The sequence below is a fragment of the Sycon ciliatum genome, chromosome 13 (assembly GCF_964019385.1).
Source record: "Sycon ciliatum chromosome 13, ocSycCili1.1, whole genome shotgun sequence".
Taxonomy (NCBI): Eukaryota; Metazoa; Porifera; class Calcarea; order Leucosolenida; family Sycettidae; genus Sycon; species Sycon ciliatum.
This window is the reverse complement of record NC_088655.1, coordinates 14,643,619-14,648,715: the sequence shown is the minus strand read 5'-3', so window position 1 is coordinate 14,648,715 and position 5,097 is coordinate 14,643,619. Positions and strand designations below refer to the sequence as shown.

The 5,097-nt window shown below is 48.5% G+C and overlaps 1 long non-coding RNA gene across 1 annotated transcript; it reads left to right on the top strand.

Moving 5' to 3' along the window:
- Positions 1-648: 648 nt before the first annotated feature.
- On the top strand, positions 649-2,495 carry LOC135829353 (uncharacterized). Its single transcript, XR_010555799.1, has 3 exons — positions 649-999; positions 1,092-1,257; positions 2,083-2,495. It is a non-coding gene; the product is annotated as an uncharacterized LOC135829353 (long non-coding RNA).
- The last annotated feature ends 2,602 nt before the right edge of the window (positions 2,496-5,097 follow it).

Here is a 5,097-nt window from a genome sequence, read left to right as displayed (position 1 = left end):
GTGCGTGCGTGCGTGCGTGCGTGCGTGCGTGCGTGCGTGCGTGCGTGCGTGCGTGCGTGCGTGCGTGCGTGCGTGCGTGCGTGCGTGCGTGCGTGCGTGCGTGCGTGCGTGCGTGCGTGCGTGCGTGCGTGCGTGCGTGCGTGCGTGCGTGCGTGCGTGCGTGCGTGCGTGCGTGCGTGCGTGCGTGCGTGCGTGCGTGCGTGCGTGCGTGCGTGCGTGCGTGCGTGCGTGCGTGCGTGCGTGCGTGCGTGCGTGCGTGCGTGCGTGCGTGCGTGCGTGCGTGCGTGCGTGCGTGCGGGCGGGCGGGCGGGCGCGCGCGCGCGCGCGCGCGCGCGTGCGTGCGTGTGTGTGTGTGTAATCCCAGCACAAGTTGCTATGTCTAACATAGCTGTTCGCTAGCATCGCTTCCGCGATGGGCAGGTCTGAGGTCTGAGGTGTGTGTGTATGTGGTGTGTGTGTGTGTGCATGCGGCTACCCCAGCACATGGACGCACACCTCTGGCATTACCCCGTAATACAATAGGTACTGGGGAGGGTTTACCACGCTACCACAGGACTGATCTCTTATTTCGTCTTATTACTATGGGGCTGTTAAGTGATGACGTCACAGTTCCTTCGATACGCATAGCAACGATCCCACTGGGGACAAACAAAAGTAGCGTCGTCCCCACCGACCCAGTTGTCAGTGGCAACATATAGGAATCGTGTACATTTCTTCGTTTCTTCTTTGCTGTTTTCAGTGAGTGTTTTGTTTTCTCTTTGTCCTTGATCTCGACGATGTTGTCGTGCTCATTACCTTACTGAGACGTCTCTTGTGACTGTAGCCAGTGTCATGGAGGATTTTATTGGCGTGACAAGGTAGATCGCCGAGATCGAGCGTGAAAAACGCTCTGCATTAGTAGCTCCTGTAGAATGTTTTCTGGGTTGGCGTATCCATGGTCAACAAAACCAAGGTGCAAGACAGCATGAGAGATCGTGTAAACGATGTGAACTCCAAAAGGTAAGCTCCTGAACAAGTGGAAAGATATGGGTATTTACAAACTCTCTCTTCATCCATCGATTGGCGCTATGCATTGCATTTTGTCTTCACAGATAATCTGGCCAAATTTATTGTAACTAGAGAGTGCAATCGTGCACTGCTTGGGGCCCATCCCAATGTCATCACATGGCTGTGGTGACTAGTGTATATCTGGGAGAATTTTTCCTCGACTGATACGGAGTGCAGGTGGATCGATTATGAGAAATGCGAACATGTGAAGTAAGTAATTAGTTGTGTCGAAGAAATGTCCAATAAAATAAAATTTACTTTACACTCAAACATACACTGTAGATGTAAATCAAGAGTACATAACCCCCCAGAGTGTGCAACGCCGATCCAGCTCTGCATAGGGTCTTGGTCGAGCGGAATCGGATCTTCTGATGTCATGCGTACACTCCACACCAGCGCAAGGCCGGTCTCGAGGCAGGGCACCATTGTTTTTGATCCAAGAGTACCCGCGACTCCCCGGGTTCCCCTCAGATGTGTACGGTATTATGACGCAAAGATCCGATTCCGCTCGACCAAGACCCTATGCAGAGCTGGATCAGGCGTTGCACACTCTGGGGGGTTATGTACTCTTGTGTACATGTAACATCATGATAATGATTCCATCTTCATTGTCCCGCAACTGGTACACCATACGCACCGAATACATGGTGTGTGTGTGTGTGCGCGCGCGCAAGCGCGCGCATGTACATGCACACACTCTCATGCGTGGCCGAGTCGGCCAGATGAACAGACCATGCATTTACACGAGGTGTCCGTAATGTCATTGGAACGCTGTACTTTATGACTTTATTCCAAAAGAGTATGTCTTGCCCCTGACGAATGGAGTTGTGTCCGTGCTCAGCGGGTATCGGGCTATGACGCAACACTGCAATCAGCGCTGCAATTAAAAGAGCACTGCATGGATTATTTTGACTAACTTCCTTTGCGTTTACTTGGTTGAGCCCGTGGTTTCATTTCTGTGTTCTGTCATGATTGGCCTCTGGAAATAATCAGAGTGGATGTCATTTTGCCATATATGTGTGCCTTGTGCGACAGGTTCAAGGCTAGATGCACTTCACATTCGGCGTGCGATCTCAGCGTCTGGGACCTGATGAAGTCTTGGTTGGATGATTATTCAAGCCTGATACTACTCGACACACCAATGTTCATGTCAATGTAATTTTTTCAGAGCTGCACTATTTACGTGTTGACGCTTACTTCGGTGTTACTGTTAGCGTGTTTCCCCCGGATTGTTTCTATCATCATGATCGTGTGTTCTTGGGCTGAGCGAGCACATGCACAAGTGTGCAGCTATAACCCTGTGTATCTTTGGTTACACTTTGTTCTGCAATGCATGTACTTTGTAACATTATGTGCTTGCACTGCTTTGTCTGGCCTGCGTATTTCAGGACTATTCAGTGCATTAGACCCAGGTTTGTTTGGTTGCCGGATGACCTCTTGTTGCGTCGCTCTGTATTTGTGTTCATCAATTTTTGGGCTTGAGAATTGAGCTGTTGCGTGGTTCCCAATATGAAAACATCATGCTGGTGCTCTGTGTTTCGATTATCGACTGTCGGAGCAGTCCTGCATTTATTAGCAGAACGGTCAATACTGTAGTCTTTTCACGTGTTTGTCTTTTTTGTGTTCTCGCCGGGGGTATTAGCGGTAACGTTGCACACAGAACGGCAGTGTTGCATCACTGGACGACCCTGCCTCTGCATCTGACTTAATTTCCCCAGGATCTGGTGCAGTTACACCAGACAGCCACTTCCTGTAAACACGCAAACAGCAAAAGAAGAGATCCCGCAAATCAGGAAAAAACATTATGGAAAATATAGAGTACTTCTTTTTGAAGTAGATCATACAACATTCAATAATCTGGAGTAATTACAGTGAGACAAACACTTCAAACAGTGTTCTCTCTTTCTGTCTCCATCCTTCCAAAAATACCCTATGACAATTCCCTAGAATTATTTTATATTCTTAGGACATCATTCTGAACATAATAAATTCTTCCATGGGTCTTCAATCACCACGGAGGGCGAAAATATATCTAAGTCATGCAGTTAACGGGAGGTACGAGCTGTCATGGATAGAGGCTGATATTGTGCCAGCATGAGGGCAGAGACAGAAAGAAGACACTGATTTCTTGAACAACTCACCTATATATAATCGAATCCACAAGGAGCGCTCATACTTTGATCCATCAGGACGCGAAACATCTTCAAAGCACTCTCAAACACGGAGTTTTACTGTGGGCAGCCAATTTCACAGCCATCATGAAGGCACTCGACGACTACAGGAGTTTTGTAGAGGAAAGAACAAGGAGTAAAGAGCGACAACAATCGCTTGAAGAAAAAGCAAAGAAAAACAACTGTCTCTCCAGTCATTTAGATGCTGTTGCCCTTGACATCTGGTTCCAACCAGAGGACGCGACTTTTGTTTGTCCCCAGTGCTCTCCGTTGCTATGCGTATCGAAGGAGCCGTGACGTCACACTTAACAGCCCCATTGTTAAAGTGAGGTTAGCCGGATTCGTGGCCGTATCACGTGACGTGTTCAGGAGCTTATTAGGGAGTAGTAAAGTACTGGAGAATGCAATAATTATAAATCCTTTCCTGAGTGGCATGCACACGACGTGATTATTGGTATTTGTTTTCCATTTCCTTTCTGCCACTCCCTGGTTCTGAGGCAATCGTCAAACTGGTCGTGCATGCTCGTGGCACCTCCCGGTATTTTACTACTCCCTGCTCGTTACATGCCTCTTAAAACGTTCATGTTCTCCCGATCACTCCATTGCCACTGGCATTATCCACCATCCACTGCATTCCTCTCTAGGCTATCACCATCAGTCTATGTTCGTGGTCCCACCATCACAACATCACTAGACTTAGTTCACTATGCCTATACCCACTGCTTGGCCCTCCGGTCGGTCGCAGGGAGAGATGGTTTGTAGAAGGTTGGGACATCCGCTATCTCTTATCTGTAGCTAATGATGTGTGAGAGTAACAAGCTAGTACAAAACGTGCTGCTGCTGCTGCTGCTGCTGAGCATAACATGGACACGATGGTTGTGAACAAGATGGTTTTGCTAAGTCCCGCGCATTCCAGATGGCTGGGGACTGGTTTTAGCACAGAGTGGTGGCTGTGGCGACCCCGCCGAGTGTAGTGTGTACGTGTGTTCGCTGCTTGGATAGTTTCTAACCGATCTCTAGTACTAGCACTTCACGACGTGCACACGACTTTGTAGTGATCGGCGTGGTAAGTGGCTACTACTAGTACTGAGTACTAGTGCTACTGTCCAGTCTCTGTTGTATCTCACCATCCACACCAAGACCTTCACAATAGATAGACTGTAGTTATGTGAGGATTGAGAGAGGCAAGAGTGCACAACCATGATTGTTCTTATACATGTACATGGGAGTGGACCTCTAGACTGTGACTTGTGAGGACGAACACAATGTAACGGGGCATGTACAGCAAAGCAGTATGCCCTGATGCATTGCACTACAACATTGTCAACAGCTACAACATGACTTTGTAACTGTTTGTCTATTGCCGTATTGGCACTTGGTAAGTGGATAGGATCTGGTAGATATGCATATGGGGTGGCCATGTTGGAATGGCGATTGGAACGCCTGGCAATCGATCAGTTCAATTAAGTCGGCACCAGAATTAACGTCTGTTTTAGAATAACACCGTCTTGTTTGAAAATGGCCTGTGGAGAGTTTAGTCTTGAGAGAAACTTGGGAGGAGGAGGCCGCTGCTGTTGTTTGCTGCTTTGCGTGTGACTATGATGGTGATGGATGCAGCTAGCTAATATGTTCGGGTCGCGGACACCCACAAGCACACGGAACTTGGCGAGACACAGTACATGACAATGTACATCAGGAGTTGTACTGACAACACGCGTCACTGCAGGAAGTGCCTACATTCTTCGAGAAGCGACTATGACAATGACTTTCTTTCTGTTGTCCAGCAACAGTAATGCTATTATTGTGCGTGTGTCACGGTGTGTGTGTGTGTGTGTGTGTGTGTGTGTGTGTCAGTGTCAGTGTGTGTGTCTGTGTCTGT